Source organism: Microcebus murinus, chromosome 11 (genome assembly GCF_040939455.1).
Source record: "Microcebus murinus isolate Inina chromosome 11, M.murinus_Inina_mat1.0, whole genome shotgun sequence".
Classification (NCBI taxonomy): Eukaryota; Metazoa; Chordata; class Mammalia; order Primates; family Cheirogaleidae; genus Microcebus; species Microcebus murinus.
Window position 1 is genome coordinate 32259020 of NC_134114.1, and position 19728 is coordinate 32278747.

General features: G+C 38.5%; 1 protein-coding gene across 4 annotated transcripts in view; it reads left to right on the top strand.

The window, feature by feature from the left end:
- Nucleotides 1-19728, top strand: part of GHR (growth hormone receptor) — a 256405-nt gene that overhangs the window by 97798 nt on the left and 138879 nt on the right. The window contains exon 1 of one of the 4 annotated variants that reach the window (XM_076007996.1): nt 4645-5701. The exons of the other annotated variants lie outside the window; for them this stretch is intronic. The gene's annotated coding sequence lies outside the window, so the exon portion shown is untranslated. Of the gene's footprint in view, nt 1-4644; nt 5702-19728 lie in introns of those variants that run through there. 4 annotated transcript variants of the gene reach the window in all.

The window sequence follows — 19728 nt, forward strand, 5'->3', positions numbered from 1 at the left end:
TGTCGAAGACAGAAAATTAAGATAGTGTGTCAAGGAGGGGGAAGTGATCCACTGTGGCAAATGTTATTGATAGGTTAAGTAAAATGATTAAAAATTCTCCAACAAATTTAGCAATATGGAAGTCATTGGTTACCAGGGCAAAAGCTACTCCATTGGAGTTAAAGCATGATTTGGCTGGGTTTAAGAAATCGGGCAAAGAGGAATTGGAGACAAGATTATAAGACAGTCTCTTCAAGAAATTCTGACTTAGAGGGGAGCAGAGAAATGGGTCAGTAACTTCAGGGGCAGTAACTGAAATAGGTGGGTTTTTTTTCTTTTTATAAAAGAGAAATTTTAGCACATTTTAAAGATGATTCTTGTCTTCTTGCAAAAATAATTCCTTTAAGTATAATTTGAATGAAAGAATTTAGGTAGGAAACTGTCTTAGTTTCCATGTGTATGCATGTGCTTGCTTGCTTGCATGCACACGCACACATATGGAGTCTTTAGCAATAGTTTAGTTGGGTATCAAATTCTGAACTGATGGTTATTTCTTAAACACCTTAAAGGTTTCATTTGTCTTCTGTCATATGCTTGTGCTAAAGAAAAATCTTCTACCAGTTCATTTGACTTCATTAGTAGGTAATCTGCCTCTTATTTAAAGTACATTTTAAGATTTTTGTGTATCCTGATATCATATGATAGATCTTTTCATTATATTGTTCAGTAATTATTATGGACTTTTAATCTGAAAATTCAACCTGTTCTTTAATTTCGTAAAGTTATCAGTAATCTTTTCCAAAACTAATTCTTTGCAGCTGAATTAAATAGTCTCCTTTTGGAACTGTCATCCTATGTATACTGGAGCTTCTCAGTCTGCCATGCATGACTCATAACTACTTTCACATTTTTCAGTATTAGTGTCTTAATTTAAAAAAATAAATAAACCTGCCATTGCAGTGTTTGGCACAGAGGAAGAAGTTCAAAGTATAAACTTGTAGTGCCACGTTGGCCAGCAATTCTGGCACTGGATATTTTTTATAGTTACTCTTAAGGTTAATACACCTTATCTGGCAGTTGGTCTCAAAATCAAGTGAAAGACAAAAGCCTAAAGGTAGTGTGATGTCAGCCTGGCAAAATCAAGCTGATTAAAAATGCTCTCTCCCATTTTCTCTTCCTGCTGAACCCTCATCCCTAGAGAATAATGAAGAAGCTTTACTTTAAAAGGTATGTGTAAAATAGCAGAAAGAAAAAAGACAGGAGCTCCAAGAAGGGAATTCAGCCAAAGTAGAAGGACATATATATGTAATTCACAGTAAATGTTTCAAAGAAAATTCAGCCTCACTGATTCTCAAATATAATTTAAAACAATGGCAGATCATTTTTATTCATTAAATTGGCAATGATAAGAGGAAAAGAAAATTTTTGCTGACAATTTTAACAGTGAAATTGAAGTTCTCTATTGGTCTGAGTCTACATTAGGACAGTGTGAAAGCAATTGGGTGATATCTATGAAAAAAATTTCATAAATGTTCCACCCTTTGATGCAGCAACATTGCTTCTGGGAATCAACCATTAGGCAATAAATGGAAATACAGGCCAAATTCCCTCCCCCCTAAGAAATGTTTATTATAACATTATTTATAGTATTGAAAAACTAGAAGCAGTCTATATCAGTGAACTACAAACTTTTTTGACTGCCACCCATATTAAGAAAATATTGGGTCTAACATAATAACCCAATAGACACACACACATCAAAAAGTTTCACATAAAGAAACCTTCCAATCTATTCCTATTCATTTAAACAAATACATAAACAAAGCTGGCTTTAATCCACTAAATTGATCCCACAACCTAAGGGTAGATTGTGACTCATAGTTTGAAAAGCACTGACCTGAATAGCCAGTAACAGGCATAAGATGGCATATTAATTAATACAAATATTAAATTTTATGCTCATAGTTTTTGATTTTGTTTTTGTTTTGAGTTGGTTGGAGGGGCATGATGCTCCTTAAGCCAGCAAGGTAATTCCATGTAATGGGGATTTAGTAACAATACCAGATCTCTGCTGTGGTGCCCAGCCATTCTCATGTCTCTCTCAATTCTTTGCTGATTTAGATGAAATCAACCTGGCTCAGCCAATATTATCTGATTAGCAATTCTTTGTTGATTCAAATGAAATCAACCTGGCTCAGCTAATATTAACTGATCAGACTGAAAATGAACTCCTGACATCAAAGGCTGATCAATAGGAAATTGTTGAAATCACATGTTGGGTGACCCAGACATATTCTATCTGCTTGGAGAAATTCCAAGGGAGAGGAAAGGGAGATCAAGGGCATCACATACACAAAAAAAATCTATGAAGGACTCATGAGGCATTGAGAGAGATACATGAGAAAAGCTACATTTCCTAGAAAAAGTAACAATATAATTAGCAGGTACTTAGGAGACTCTAATGTTAAATGGGAAAAAATAAAAAACAATACAAGAAACAACTTTTTATATGGAGTCTGTTTTTAATTTTCTTTAGAAATTTTATTAGAAAGAGACAGAAAAGGAATCTAGGATTAATTTTATACTATAATAGGACCTACCAAATTTCTATATAAGCAAATATTATCTGTCTTTTGTAATCATAAAAAATAGTCAAAATTGACTCTGTGGAAATGATTTCTGATAATCGTCATCTACCCTTACTCTTGATTTAGCTCATCCTTTTGATATAAATATGAAATGCCTGTGGATTAAAATTTTGTTTAGGCAGAAAGTCTCATGTTTGTTCTATACACACCATTTTAGAGTATGTTGCTCAACCTAAAATTGGGTTTGTGGGGGGTACAGGTACAAAAACCTGGAAGGATGTAGTTCAAGCTCCTTTTCCCAAGGTCCTTCACTTTCCTACTCTCTTAGTATAGCCATTATTTTTTTATTTGGTAAAGCTGCTGATAACTTGAGGTTTTGGAATTTGATTTCAGGTAAAGTAAGGCAGAATATCACTTATTTTTTATTAGACCAAAATAATACTTCCATCTGACAAGGATATGCCTTTATATATTTCTTAATAATTCCCCAAATAAAACTATTCACAATTTCTAACAGTTCCAAATCCTTCTAGTTTCAGCACAGTAGTAGGATTCATAGTCCTCTTAGATAAGGAAGCCATATCTCGTAAAGCTCATGAAAAAGCCATATCAAAATGTCGTGTGTTCAGGCACATTTTTTTTCTTTATAGGTATCAAGGGTAAAATCTCACCTTATATTTTTACACAAGTCTTGTGTGATTACTCTTTCCCATAACTCTTTCAGATGAGTGTGAAAAATTAGGAGGAAAAACTTTCTCTTTCAAGGATAAACCAGAAAGATCTAGGCTGGCTAGTCACAGAACCACTTGCTAGTTGGTCCTTAACCTGTGTATAAACCCTGATTGTAAGGGATCCAACTTCATCGTGAGTCACAGGTCTAGGTAGCCTTCATCCATGTGTTGGTGATCCTGTCCATTGACGTCCAAGCCAGCAGGAGTGAAGAAGGGGAAGTGGAGGGAATGCTCATTTCCTTGAAGGATGCATATGCCACTTCTGCTCAGGTCCTGCTCACCAAAATGGAGTCATGTGACCACAGTTATCTGCAGGGTTGGCTGGGAAATGCCTTTCTATTACTAATTGAAAGTGGACAGAGTGCATATTAGAGGCAACTAATAAATATTAGTTAGGTTGGGGTTAGGATTAGGGTTAACTAGTAAATATTAGTTAATCCACATCATAGATTGTGGTATTAAACCTATGAACAAGGAAAGACATTTAAATGTTTTATTCAGAGGGATGTCATGATGATAGTTGTGTTTCACTGCACGTGTGTGTGTGTGTATGTGTGTGTGAGTGAGAGAGAGAAAGAGAGGAGAAGGGGGGGAGAATGGATTGGAGAGAGCCTGCCTCAGTGTTGGGAGGCCATTCCTCAAGTCCAACTGAGAAATGGTGGCTGGGACTTGGCTAATAGCAGTAGAAAGGATAGGGGATGATGAAATGGACTCAAATGATACTGAAGAGATAACATTGCCAAATAAAATAGAAGCAGAGGAGGTGAAGAAAATATCCAGATAACTCCTAGGTTCCTGATTGATGCTACAAACTCTAGAGATGAGGTATATGTAGAACCCTGAGTTTAGTTTTGGAAATGTGTTTTAGAGGCATCTGTCAGGCAAGTGGTTTCTGCACATTCAAAATATGATTTCAAAACAAATTAACCACCAATTTATAATCAGTGAAATTCTCAAATCTAGTCATTGTTAACTAAACCATTTAAATGAATTTTTCCCTCTGAGGGATTTTTAACTTAAAGGGGTTTTCAAGTATTGCATGTCACAGAATGGTTTATTCCATGTAAACATAGGAAAACTAGCTAGGCAAAAGAACCTTGAAGCCAGCAAAAGACCCAGCTAATTCTGACAGCAGTCGTGAATCATGAACAATCGTCTTGTGTTGATAGTGTGGAAAGGAATATTGGTCACACACAGGAATATGAGTCGCACAATCTTGCACATATGGCAACTCAGACTACACTCAGTGATGGGTGTCATCATGATTGTTCCAACTATGTGAGCAGCTATAAGAACATGACAGAGCTCTTGAGCTAGAAAGAGGTCCTGTTGTTGTTATTGTTGCTTATGTATGTACTTCACTAAATGTTTAGTATTTTGTACCTTTTAGTGGGATCTTTTTTCCTAAGAGATACCTGCTTCCCTCTATTAGAAGGTAACTAAAAAGCAATAAAAAGTACATTTTCTAAGTGCTGTGTCCTTCTGCCCAAATGACCAAAATATCCTTAGTTGATTAGGACTTTGGTGGGTTGGGATGAGGGGACTAAATAATTAATATGCATGAAATACTAAGGGATTTCTAGTCTACTACTTTATACTACTGAGTCTATGGTCAAATGTTTACAGTAAAATTAAGTGTGCCAGGACTTCCAGTGAGCATGAATGTTGTGGAATTCATTCATTCATTTGTTCCTTCATTTAAAAGATACTTCATGTGCTGCACTCTGGGCACTTGGGATACATAAGTGCCCAGAGAACACAACAGATAATCGCTTCTGCTTTTGTTCTTGCCCTCCTTAGAGAAGGGATAGGATTAGATTATCACTATCACTACCCTATCACTCTCTTGAACCAGTCCAGACCCTAGCCTTTGTGCTCAGCCCTCTTCTCAGCTGATCTGGCTGCCTTCGTTGTAATAGGCCTCATGAGGCTCCAGCCCAGGCCTGGCCTTCACTTCAGCAAGCAGAGCCCAGAGATGTCCTGGGCAAAGGTCGGAGAATTTGTTAGGTGAGGCAATGGTCTGGTGTGATTTAATTTATTCTTCTGGTACCAGATTTGTATGTGTGTAAGAGAGAAAGAGACAGAGAGATAAAGAGAAAGAAAGAAGAGATGGGAGAGACTGATTGATTTTGGGGGAGGGAGATTTTGCAAAGGTTTATATATCAAAGCAGCAAGATTGAGAAGTTAGAGACTAAGACATGTCAAGCAGTGACCAAGAAACTTCTATGGGATACTATTTTCAACCCCACTTTCTCTGCCAGATTTTAACCAACTCGGTGTAATGTGATCTTCTTATATACATGACTGAATGAAAAAAGAAGTTAAAAAGGTTCTTGTTATAAATCCTGGAGGAAACAATACGAAAATTCAGCCTCTATTTCAGAAATACCTACAGGACTATAGGTTAGTATTCCATTATGGCTTTTTTTTTTTTTTTTTTTTTTTTTTTTTTTTTTTTGTCTACTTGCTTTTACATTTTTTAGATGTAAATTTCCCACATGGCTTAGACTAGATGTTTTCCTTTCTCCTCCCACCTAATTTTTCCCTCTTCTGGCATAATTTTTCTCTGTTCGCGCTTTCCTCTTCTTCTTGGCCTTTTTCCTTTCTATTTTAAGCAAAACTTTTTCTTGTGCCGGACTTTATAAAATACTCTTGTTAGGCAAAGAAAGCCTTTGACTTCCTTCCTCCTTTTCTGATCACAATTGAGGTATAATTTGGGTTTCCAAAGTTTGTTCTCTGAGGGAAGGGCTAGTTTTCCGAGCATTTAAGGAGCAGGTACGTTTTGAGAAAGTCAACAGAGATTATAATTTGCACTCAGGAAACACTTAAGGGTTTTAATTCCGTTGCATGTATTATGTTTCAAAAATTAGTTTACATTTGGAAAAGTATTGTAAAGAAGAAGTGACATCACAACTGCATATTTGTTTTGCATCTTCTTTAGTCTGCAGAATGGTTAGCACTTTGAAGGAAAAGAAAATAAGGCTTTTGTCTTTTTGTGCTTCTAGCCATACCTCTTTGCTGATTAACTCTGGTGCTTTCGGTTTCTTACTTCTTGCCAATTAAAACCCATCCCATTGTGCCTGATGTGATGGGAAGCACCACTTATTCTATCTCATGATAAAGCACTCAGGTGAAATTTCAACAGAAGGACATACTCCCAACCTCCTCTAAAAACCTATTTTTAAAAAAGTGTCCAGGAATCTCTGTTCATTGCTTCAACAATTCATTTAAAATTGGGTGTGCTAGGTAGTAGGGAATACAAAGATGATCCCCAGGAAAGAGATGAAAAAAAGTGATTGATTCTTTCTAGTACTATTAATATAATAGAGAGTTGTCACAGCTATTATGGAAGCAGAGAGGAGAGGCATCTAACTTCGCTGGTGGCAAGTCGGGGCTATTGCTAAGATGCTTCTAAGTTGAAGTGACCTCTAGCTGAGGTTTAAGGGAATGAGTAGCAAAAATAAATGAAGTGGGAAGAGCACAGAAGGCAGAGGGGCCAGAGATGTGAAGAGCCTGGAATCTGAGAAGATCTCTCTGTGGACAAAGGAAAGGGGAGGTTTGGGGAAATGGAAAATAGGAATGGAAAGGTAGAAAGAGGCTGAGTCAGATCACACAGGGCTGATGTACCTTTCTAAGAGTTTATCATTTGCTCTGGGGGCTGGGGTTGGAAACAAAGACTGGAGATCTGCAGTTTAAAAAAAGCACTGTGACGTCAAGTGTGGAGAACCGATTTTTGCAAGGTTCTCACCAGGATTATTTTGGGGAAGGCCCATTTGGTTCAGATGTGAGGGCTGGTTGTGAGTAAACTCCTTTCCTGAATTACTCCAGGGCTCTTGTTCTGCATCAAAGAAGGTGGCAAGGGGAACTCAACTCCTGTTGAGGTGAGGTGGGTGGGCGGCCAGCCAGTGGGGGCAGGCCAGGAGAACTGGGTTATGGTAACCTTGTGCCCACACTTGTGATTTCTTTGTTCTGACTGGCTAATGATAAATGATGTTACGTTTGACAGCAGATATGAGCCTAGGGGTAAGTGCCTTTGTTTGCTCCTTGAAATGCGTTTTTATAAAGTAGTCACTAACAGGTTAAAGACAACATGGAGTACTGAAAAGGCCCATTGGACTGGAGACAGGAGACCTGGTACTGCTCTCAGCCTGTCTGTCACCAGCTGCAGGGGCTTAGATGCATCCTTCTGGGCTGGGCTTCACCTCATCTGTAAGATAAGACCTTTAGACTAAAGTGTGTTTAGGGCCCCATCCAGCTCCAGGCTTCTGTAATCATGGCTCTGCCCCCCAAAAGGTCCCCAAGTGCTCCATCATCGCTAACCTTGGGCTTCTACCCTTCTTATTAATATAAAAGCTAATGAAGCTATTTATCTCCAAACCAGTTGTTTCTTAAGGAATCTAAACTAGTGGCCAGGTGCAGTGGCTCACGCCTGTAATCCTAGCACTCTGGGAGGCCGAGGCAGGCAGATTACTCGAGGTCAGGAGTTCAAAACCAGCCTGAGTGAGAGCGAGACCCCATCTCTACTATAAATACAAAGAAATTAATTGGCTAACTAATATATATAGAAAAAATTAGCCGAGCATGGTGGCACATGCCTGTAGTCCCAGCTACTCAGGAGGCTGAAGCAGTAGGATTGCTTGAGCCCAGGAGTTTGAGGTTGCTGTGAGCTAGGTTGCTGAGGTTGCTGAGGCCACGGCACTCACTCTAGCCTGGGCAACAAAGTGAGACTCTGTCTAAATAAATAAATAAATAAATAAACTAGTGAGCATGGAAAATAATTTTCAAAGAAAAAAAATCATGATTGACGGTCTGTCCCAATGGAAAAGGGAAACAGCCACTTCACACATCTCTAAATTCCTCTGCTTTTTCCTTTTTTTCCTCTTGAACTTTTCTGCCCGTCCCTCCTGCAAAAGTAGAGAGGAGTTTGGATGGGAAGTTCGAGGGGTCTTAGAGTCAGACACTGAAGGGGAGGCTGAACCATGGGAAGCCAAGTTCTGTCATTCGGGTGGTGCCAAGGCAGAATTTCAATGTGCGGCTTTGACCTTCCATACCTTTCTGTGATTCTCTTGTGCTAACAGGTTATGTTCTGGCTGCCCAAAGTTCAGCCCTAGGCCCAACCTCTAACCCCTCTTTTCTCTTTTCCTGGAACTCAGTTATCTTAAAGATCCAGCAACTACAACTAGATAATGTTGTTGAGGTGGGGAGAGAAGTTTAGAGCCTCTGACCTATGTTATACCACTGACACCCCCCCCCCAGCACACATACGTGTAACACACTTCTATCTGCTCACTCATCGAATACAGCAAGGCACTCTGGAAGCAAGGGCAGAGCGTGGTGATAAGTTGATGAAATAGGTCTGTGTCTTGTCCTGAGGAACTTTCCAGTCCACACAGGCACTAAGAATTCATCTATTCCACACACAGAGGTTCATCTTGGGACTTGGATGTTGTGGCATGTTTTATAGTAAAGGTTAAAAAGAAATCGGTGTAGGCACAGAGGAGTGAACAGTTAGGTCTCTACACAAGTATAGAAGACTTCATGGAGGTGGTGATGTTTGAATGTGATTTCAAAGGGTAAGTAGATTTTTCATTTGTCTGGTAGCAGCCTTGAAAGCAAAGGAAGATAGACCATGAAGGAGTCAGGAGGCTGTTGAAAGTCTGGAGAAGAGGTGAGGCAGTGGGGCTAGGATTGGAGGAGAAGGTGCTACATTCCAGAGAGAATGATGAGGTAGAATCCCTTCCTTATGGTGATGAGTTAAATGTGAGAGGAGATGGAGTGACCAGGTATCTAGCTCAGGTAAGTGGGTGAACCCTGATCTCATTAAGCAAGATAGGAAATGAACATGCTTGTTCATTAGGTAGGGATTGAAGGTGGATAGGAAATGCTGACTTCAATTTGGACGGGAGTTATTTTAGATGCCTATCAGCATCCAGTTGTATTATTTCCCTGTGTCTGAAGCACCTACCCTTTGGTTCTTTGGCATTTAGATGATGCTACATGTAAGCTTCCCACTGGAGATTTTCTGTAGGTTTCCTTCCTTATTTGAAAGTAAAGTTTTAACTGGTAACATGATCACAAGTGGTTGAAAAATAAAAACTTTATTCAAATCAGTTTTAAATGAGGGTAAGATGAATGTTTTCTTGCTGTTTTACAATATGTGAAAACTGATTTCACTTAAGCAGATTGCAACAAAAAAGTGTTTGTCTATTCCTTTGACTTCCTGGTGAGCAGTCTCTGTGAATCAATAGTGGTTTAGGGTTTGGCTCAGCCTGCTGGCTTTAATCCTCCTCTGCCAGCTGACTGATTTAGGAGAAACATGCCAGGTCATTAAATTACAATTTCCTGAGTTATGCTGTGGTGGTCCCATAGGAGAGTAAACATAAGCCTCCTGGGAATTGAACTTTTAATTCAGGAGGACTGAAAACAAACTTTCCAGTGCAAGATTTGCAAGGACTTGTTACAAAAACTGGCCTCCCCTTCCATACCACCTTTCCCTCCATAAATACATGTTCCTTGTCCTCATCTTTCCCCTACCCTAGTCTGTTATAGATTTTGACCTTGGTTTTGGTTTACTTTCCCATTGACATACTGCCTACTTTTTAATTTCCTGGTTTGACCTGAGATTAAGATGAAAAGCAAGGCTAGAAAACTAATGGAGACGGATCTTCCAGCCTTTCTCACTTTCCCTAGGATCATCTCATGTTGATTTACATGTTCAAAAAATAAATTGCATCAGTTGACCCAGAGGTGATTAGGCTCGAGGGGCCTGAGTTATACTAGCCAAACTCAGGAGATGGGCCAATACACCAGCATGCCAATACATTTGTTTATTCTCCATTGCACTGTCAAGCAGTTTCATTTCAGCTAATTATTGTATTAGTTTTCCAGAAAGACAGTGAACTCAGAAAATAAGAATAAGAAGATAATTTTTACAATTGGAGATTTGGAATAGATGAGACTGAATGACCTTAAGGGAGCTCATCATCAAGCTATGAGAAATTATTGCACCTGTTTCTGTATTGGGATATTCTCGTTGGCTGGTCAAAGCACCCTTGGCCCTATGTAGTTGCGAGAGACAAAGCCATAAATTATTTACTGTCTAATCATTTTTAACATTCATTTTCATTAATTGGTGGAACTAGATTATCCCTAAAGTCTCTCCTGAATCCAGATTGCTATGCAATGCTGAAAAGATCCTTCTTATATGGATATGTTTCAGTGGTAACTGGGTTATCATCCTGATGAATGTTTAGGAAGTCAAACTTGGGCTCAATAATGGACTTTTAGAGAATGTATTAATTTTCTATTGCTTCCGTAACACATTATCACAAATTTGTGGCTTAAAACAACACCCATTTATTATCTCACAGTTCTGTATATGAGAAGTCTGGGCAAACTGTGGCTCAACTGGGTTCTCTGCTTAGAGTTCACAAGGCTGAAATCAGTGTTGTTAGGACTACATTATCTTCTGGAGCCTCTGGGGATGAATTTGCTTCCAAGCTCATTCCACTTGTTTTCATGAATTGAGTCCCTTACCGTGGTTGAATTGTGTTCCCCATTTCCTTGCTGGCTGACAGCTTGGAGCCCGTTTTTGCTCCTAGAGGTTGTCTGCATTGTATCTCATACTTTCTCTATGGTCCCCTCCAGCAAGGGTGGATCCAGTCCCTCTCAAGTTTCTAAACTCTCTGATTTCCCTGTCTCATTGACCGACTTCCTCTTCTTAGTTTATAGGCTCTATCTGGGTGACTACACGAGCTCACCCAGATAATCCAGGATAATCTTCCTATTTTAAAGTCAGTTGATTAGTCACTTTAATTACATCTGCAAAGTCCCTTTACAGCAGTACCTAGATTCGTGTTTGATTCAATTACCAGGGAGATGGTAGTCTTGGGGGGGAACCTCTTTAGTATCCCGTCTACCCAATCTAATCAGTGACACTTTGAAATAATGTCATTACTTATGTGATCATGTCTGCAGCTGGCTAATTTCATCTATACACATGTATTCTTTTAATTTTGCCATTAATAGGATAATGTTTTCTCATCTTATTTTTATATTTTAATATTTCAGCCACTTGACAGAGATTGTCATCTGTTGCAAAAAGCACATTTATTGGTTGGTTGAATGGGGGAGACTGATATTGCTTTTCTCTCCCTCCACTCAGGTTAGGAAAACTCCTTGGGGTAGATGAACTCTGTTGTCACAAAGGTTACAGCACATTTGGTTTGCACTAAACCAGTGATTCTCAATTCTAGCTACACTTTAAAATCATATAAGAAAAACATTAATGTATCAATACTCACCTCACCCTAGAGATCCTTATTTATCTATGGTAAAGCCAGGACATTGTTTTTTAAGTTCTCTGGTTGATTCTGGGCTGAGAACTATTGATTGCTCCAAACATTCTATTTTGGAGATAAGGAAGCAGAGGTTGAGGATGGTAAATGACTCACTTAAAGTCTCATTACTAGTGACAGATCTGGTGCTAGAATTCTAAGTTCTGTGCCACAAACAAAAAATGTATGATTTAATTGTATGTAGAGTTCAGTGCTCAGTAATTACATACAAAGGAAGTGTTGAGAAGATCTGGAATACTATGTCTTTTTGCTTCAGTATCAAGCCTGTTTCTTTCTAAGACTTTAAGAAACTATTAGACCTTGCAAAATAACTGTTTAAAGGTCTCTTCTCAGCAGCTTGGACTGCATTGTGAGTAATAATGAACACAGATGCATCCATAATAGCCAAAGAGCTGACCACATGGGCCCACAAGCTTTCAGTGCGGTATCCACTAGCCACATGGAGCTATCGAACACGTGAAATGGGGCTAGTCCCAATCAAGATATGCTGTGAATATAAAATACACACCATATTCAAAGATTCAATGATTCAGTTTGAAAAAAAAGTGCAGAATATCTCATTAATGTTTTTTACATTGATTACATTATAGAATGATATTAATAATATTTTGATATATTGAGTTAGATAAAATATATTATTAAAATTAATTTTGTCCATTTCTTTACTTTTTTAATGTGGTCACTAGAAAATTTAAAATACAACATATGTGGCTAGCATTTGTGGCTGACATTTCTGTTAGACAGCACTCTTCTAGAGAGCATTTTTATTAAAGTTATTGACAATAAATGGTCCATGTACAAGCTGTTATACCTCCTGTGATCTTGAAAAGTGAAGTGGTACATCGTAAACTTCCTGTAGATGAGACATGACATTGATCTGCCCTGTGTTTGCCATCTATCTGGCAGCCAGTCAGTCTGGACAAATAGACTTCTTTCTATTTTTACGTATAGGCTTAAAGGAGGCAGGGTGATGCCCCCATGTCATGGAGAAAGCACACCGCATAACTCTTAAGTAATGTACCCGAAAGTGGAACAGGTGCTCTTGAGTTTCTAAGGCATAGAGACGAATATTATATGTCTTGAGCAATAAAATAACAGTTCTTGAAGAAACTGCTATATCAGCATTTATGAATTAGCACAGTCCTTGACAGGCCTTGTACACTGGAAATATTATGATATCTACTGTCTTCATAATTTAAATTCAAATTTTACTCTTTCTCTTTTTCTTGCTCTCTGTAGTATTTCCTGATTCACTGCTATACTGATTGTGTGTTTAGTCTGCCTACTTTACCATCTAAGAAACATGGGAAAGCAAAGGCAGGCCTTGGGGACATCAAGCACAGTTCCAAACTCTACCCAGAAATATTCTGTCTTTGGGAACCTGGAACATTTACCTAACCTCTCAAAGCTCCTCTAAACTTCCATTTTCTTATTGGTAACATGAGGCTCTCTCCTGCAGGGTCTGTGTGAAGGCTGAATGAAATAACAAGATGCCCGGCACACATATTCATTGGGCAGATGATTGGTAGACATCTACTCTGTGGCAAGCCCAAGGCTAATTGTTAGGAATCCAGTACTGAGTGAGGCACAGCTACTGCCTCCTTTTAGCTCACAGCTAAAAGAAGAGAAAGACAAGGAGCCTGGTAGCACTAGGACATGGTAGTCCTCAATGAATGGCAGCTATTATTACACCACACAAGATTCAGCTTATCACAAAATTACGGAAGAGTGTTCAAGTGAGGAAGTTGAGGCCCATGGTGATTAAGTGACTGACTGCCCCAGTCACCAGGTCGGGCCATGTGGGGCTGGCTCCAGGGCATGGGATTGTTGACTCCTCCTCTGGTAATGCTTCTCCCAGGAGATCACATTGCCTCACTCTTGGTTTCCCAACTTGTTTACCTTAAAAGAACAATTTTACCATGTTGGACTTGATAAAAGGAAAGAAGAGTTTCTTTTCATTTTTGCTGCATATGTTATCAGGGGATGCTAGTAACTCTCTTAAAAACCTACATTTCTATTACATTAACTCTGAAGTACATTTCTTGAAGCTATAAAAAGCATTTAGTACACTGTGACTTATTATATTAATCATTGTTAGCTTATTATCTCATCAAGATCATGAATTTTTTTGTTTGAAGAATTCGTTCTATTAGAACTTGTCTCCCATAGCTTATTCATTTCCTCTTAGATTGGGTGAAACAAAGAAACTTTCTATCTTAGAGTCTGAAAAAAATTCTAACATCTTCAAATTTGTTTAAAGAACAATCTCCAATTCTGTATGATCTATCATAGTAATAAAAAATCAAATTTTAAGAGAGAAAGAAAGCAGAAGACCAATAGAGGTTTTCTTTTCCAAATTCTGTTTTGAAAAAAAAAATGACTTGATAAGAGCAAACCATTGCTTCATTGTGTAAAGTAAGATATAAGAAAGAACATACTGTTCGAATCTGTTCAAAGAAGCACCCATGCAGTTGATTTTCTCTTCCACGTAAGAATTTCACTCCGCATGGTGAACCAATGAATGAACCCAGTGAATCAGGCTGGATGAGTTGACAACCATCCACAGGGATAGCTATTGTAGAGAGATACTGCAAAGTCCTGAATGGGTCCTAGTGAACTTACAAAGAATGCTCCATGCATCAAGTATGTTCCACTCTGAGCAGAATAACCATGCATACCAAGACAGGAGCAGCATCAAGCCTTTGGTTACAGAAATGTCACTTCCTCTTTCACTCCTCCATAAAGAAAGAGACACAGGAACTCAGGTTCCTGGAACCCAGCTGCCTTGTCTGAGTTCTGCCGGAAAGAGTTTTCTAGCTTCAAGCCAAACCTCTTATAATTGGAATTCATGTACCCAATTTCTAGTTCTAGAAATCCATGATTCACAAAACAAATGATCTGGACCCAGTAACAATAGCACAGAATTTTTTATAGTGCACGAAGTAGTGATTTCAGCAGGACTTAGCCCCTGAAGTATTTTCCACACAATTGGGCCTCCATTTAGAAGGTGTGCAGTTGCCTGTATACTTCAGCATAAATGGGCAGCATTCCTGCCTTGTTCTAGGACATACACTCTTTATGCTGTGATGGTCCTACCCCTTCCCTGGACCTTCATGTGATGTAAGTACTTGCTTTAGAAATGGAGTCTTATATATTGTGGCTACCAAGTGCACATTTGCTGGTTGCTTTACCACCTGCCTAGACTTTCATTTTATAATATATCAATCAGGGCTCCACTCTCAATCTACCCCATGGGAACATTATAAAACATAGTCTATTTGTTCCTGCTATCAGAAAGACTCTAATAATTGTGTGAGCCACCATGCCCACCCTAGGATTTGAACCTACCCCTCTCTGACTTCAAAGCGCATTCACTTAATTTCTAAGCTTTCCTTCTCTGTAAATGAAGATCAGGGATAGCATCTGTGGTAGAGGTTGATGTCAATGTCTGTAGACCTAGGAAAGTATCTATCGATGATTATTAACTAAATGTGATTAGGTGACAGTAGAACAGATGTCATCAAATGAAATCAAGTGTCCAGGGTTCATTTGGCAGCACTGTCTCTTATATTTTGTATCAATGTTAGCAGATTGCTTAATCTTTGTACCTATTACCTCACATGGAACTTAGACAGCACCATTCGATTCCCCAGCCAGTCGTGTGCTGGGTCCAGCTCGTACTGGCTTGTGTATACACGTTCAGTGCGTTCACGCTGGTAGCTTAAAACCAGCCTTGGCAGAGGTACTACTTATACCACAGACATTGGCAAATGCTACAGAATCACGGGCCTTTTTATTTTTCTTCCAGAGAAGCAGGTTAAACATATACCAGCATATCAGTTTCTGTGGCTCAAAGGGAGATGTAATGTGAATAGTCACATTCCTGAAAGTAAACAAATGCATGCTGGGCATCCTAAAAAAAACCCTTCTACAAATATAATCATACCTAAGTCACTTAAGTCTTCAGTGACTCTTCTGTCCCCGTCATTCAGCATATGGGAGGACCTCTTAAAACATTACCATAATGATTTTATGTGTCATTAAAAATAAAAGATTTTATTTGTTTATTTTTGTTACAAATGCAAATATTCCCATTGTAACAGTTGAATGTTTTTGAGTGCAAGTAAAAACATACAAACTGTAAAATGTCTTTCTATTCCAGTTCTGCAAATGGAAATATAGTACAAGCCACATATGTAATTTAAAATTTTCAACTACAGTCATGTGCTGTGCAATGCTGTTTTAGTCAATGGTAGACCACATATATGATAGTGGTCCCATAAGATTATAATATCATATTTTACTGTACCTTTTCTATGTTTAGATACATAAATACTTACCATCATGTTATAGTTGCCTCCAGGACTCAGTATAGTAACATGCTGTACAGGTTTGTAGCCTGGGAGCAATAGGCTATACCACATAGTCTAAGTGTATAGTAGGCTATATCATCTAGGTTGTGTAAGTACATGCTATGATGTTCACACAATCATAAAATTGCCCATGACCAATCTTCAATATGTGTATATTTTATACTTAGCATACATCTAGATTTAGATGCTAAATTTTCATCAGAAATAACTTGATCTGTATTTAGGCTTCATAAACTATAAAGATGAAAAAGAGGATTACATATGTAACCTGTTTCAAATATATTTAAGTACATAATTAAAATATTTAATTCCTCAGTGCCATTAGCCACATTCAAGTACTTGATAGCCACAAGTAACTGACCAAATTGGTCAGCATGGGTCCATACCATATATGCTTGCTTTTTAGAAATGAAGATCAACTGTATCTACAGCACCCAAAGATCTTTTTTCCCCTGTCACACGTTACACATTTAAAATTCCCATCCTGTATTTTCCCCTGGATCCCTGAGAGGAGAGAAATCTCAGCGAAAGTAGTTATGTCAAAAATGTCTGTGAGCTTTTCCCTCCTCACTAATGGGAAGGAAATAAATTGACCTAAGGCACTTGGGATCTGACCAATTTTTAAATGATCACCACCATAAAAAGTAGATAATAACCTGAACTCTGAATGCAAGCTGTGCTAATTAGAATGGGTAATTTCAACTACCCATTTGGATTAGCCTCTGCCTTTTTCTGTGCTGAAGTCTTAGAAAAGCTTTACCAGGGGATCAACTAGACTCAGTTTTGCAGTATTTCATTAGTAATTAACACTGGCATTTACTCCTCTCGCATATTAATATGCTAACATCACACTTCTAAGGATGCTTTGACCAAAAGTATTTCCTTTTAAATACTTGATACAAATTAGAGAGTGTAAGTGATTTTAGGTGATGAACCATTTGATTCTGCCAAATTACAAACTAAATATGACCATGTTTTCCCCATATGGCTTTATAAACTTTTAACATTATTTTTGATAAAGATAGTGATATTTTTGATAAAGATATCACAAAATACTCTTCACATTAAATTCACTTCCTCATTTCTATGTAGCTATCTCTCACATCTAGGAATAGATTCTATTCTTTCTCAGTCTTTGATCTTTTACCTTCATCTTCCCACTAACATTTCTGATTTCTCCAGAAGTCTTATAATGGCCTTGGACATCAATATCCAAAACAGTCATGTGCTCTTCTCCTCCCCCTAAACAACTCAGATCCCAAACTCCTGATTTCTGTCAATAGCGCTACCTTTCATCCATGTGTACTCAGTTGTTTGTGACAGACATGCCTTTCTTTAATGTCTCCTATATCTAGTTATCACCAAATCTTATTATTGCTCAATAAAATTAAGGCATGAAAGGCAGCACTAAGGAAAATCTACATTTGCACAAAACCTCCTGTGACTTTCTGATTAATTAGTTGAAAGTGCTGTTCTACTATTGTCCTACCTTGCCAATCTAATTTTGTCCCCCTTTACTCATAATTCGGAACCTTGTTGACTATTCACTAAATAGACATCAGAATATTACCCTAAGCATACTCAGAATTCATGCCATACCCAGAACATTCACATTAGGCTTTTACCCATACAGGTTCACCACAAACCCTCTCACTTTTCCTTACCCATCACAATCTTATCTGTCATTTAGTTATCATTTTAGGCCCCTCAATTAAGTAGTTGATTTTCCCCTTAGCTGACATTCTATTGTTAGGTATGCCCCTTCTTTTCACAGTTTTGTGTGCTTGTATTGCCTAAGTCTTGAAGTGGAGAATGATGCCTTTTGCATCAGTCCCCCTAGGGCCTTGCACAGTGTTAGCAGGAACTAGTAGTTCAACAAATACTTACTAATTTTAAATTAAAGAGAACTGAACCAACTGCTTTCTTTGCCTGGAGTTGGTTTTAACTTGTTGGAAAAAATATCATATCTAATCTTCATCTCTTCTCATGTGTTTATGGACTATTTTATTGCCAAAGAATAAGTCAGTATATCACAGTCCTAATTATATAATTTGGAGGCTTCCTCTGTTGGGCAGTCTACAGATTTAAAACTCTTGCCAGTCGGATTACACTGGTTTTCAACTAGCTCTTTCTTAAAAAAGGGGGTGGGAAAAGGCAAAATGCCTCAGGCGTTGAGGGTGGAAATGGTATGAGTTTTATTATGCAAGAATAGAAGCCCATTTTTTTTTTTTTTGCCTCCTGCTGAAAATCTTGCCATGAGGCTATAGCCAAAGAATGCTTTAATATCATAAGAAATTTAGAGAGGGTTTTTCCCTAGGAAAATATTGCAAGCTATAAAAACCCAATAGGCCAAGGTGAGATTTGGTAGATTCCCCTGAACAATGCCTGCCTCTGCTTAGTTTATAAGTAGGGTCTCTTATGACAACACTTTGAATGAACTCCTGTAATTCTGTGTTAATGGATGTGTATGATAAGTTTAGGTACCTGGGAGGCTTGGGGAAGGGGAAAAGAGACTTTCTCTTCCTGGCATCTGACATGCCATTGATAGATTACATTAACGTTCCAAACTTTGTGTGTTAGCACTCTGTCCTCTCTTAGGGGCATTTTATCTCAGCTAGAACCTAATAAAAAAAGAGGATCCTCTCAACTAGAAGCTGCCACATGGCACTCTGCAAGGCTGATGTGGGCAGCTTACAATCAGGTCGAATGGAATGTTTGTTGGCCTAGCTCATGTGATAGCACTGGAGAGTTCTCCAGGGAAGTGCAGAGTGGCTACTTATGGAGTCGTTCCTATTGAGCCAACATCAGAGGAAGGAAGAGGGAGAGTTAGATTCTAATAAAGCAATTAGCTTGTACTGAAGCCAACCACATTTCTTTGTCCTCCTGGCTCCCAGTCAGATGTTAGAATCCAGTCTCTATGCAGTGCTTGAGGCAGCAGTGAACTATGTTCATCTCCTATTTGGGAGAATGGCAGCTTTAAACACCTCCTTTTCTGCTATAGGAGTGTACAAACAAATTTCTGTTTCATTATGCTTTGGGTATTCTGGTTTGTTTGTTTGTTTGTTTTGTTTTGTAAGGTAAAACATGTTCTATGGAGATATGTTTGGCTTGTAAAGGAATTATAATAATTGCAGTTCTTTATTTGGGAGAAGTGACGTTTATTTATCAGCTAGCAGCTTTCAAAAGTTTGGAGATTGAAGAGGGGGTCATCTACTATTCATCTGAAGCAAAAGTCACTTGTTTCTGGCATCTGCTAGGTCTCTTTGAGATGTCTGAAGAGGTGACTTCCAAACCAGAGAAAGCAGGCATCGGAGAAATGCAAACCTGTTCATGCCTTCCTTACTCAGTTGGGAAGCAAAAAAGGCTGCCTGGGAACTGGGGATTCCCGGTCACAACCTGATATCAGGACAGAAGGTGCTAATGGAGGCTTCTTTCTCTGACACTAAATGTCTTGGGGGATGACTAGTAAAATTAACAGTAAAAATAGCTTCCAGTCCCTCAGTGCTTTCCCCATTAAAAAAAAAAAAAATCAAAAGAAAATGTGCAGTTATAAACAGGGTGACATTTTCAGCCTAGAATATAATTGTTTTTAGGCTTTTAATGTATTTCTGCCATAGGCTTCCAACTGATTACATAGCCTGTTCACCTAGGAGTAAAGGACACAGGGAGAGATGCTCAGTGGTTCACATTTGCAAAGTAG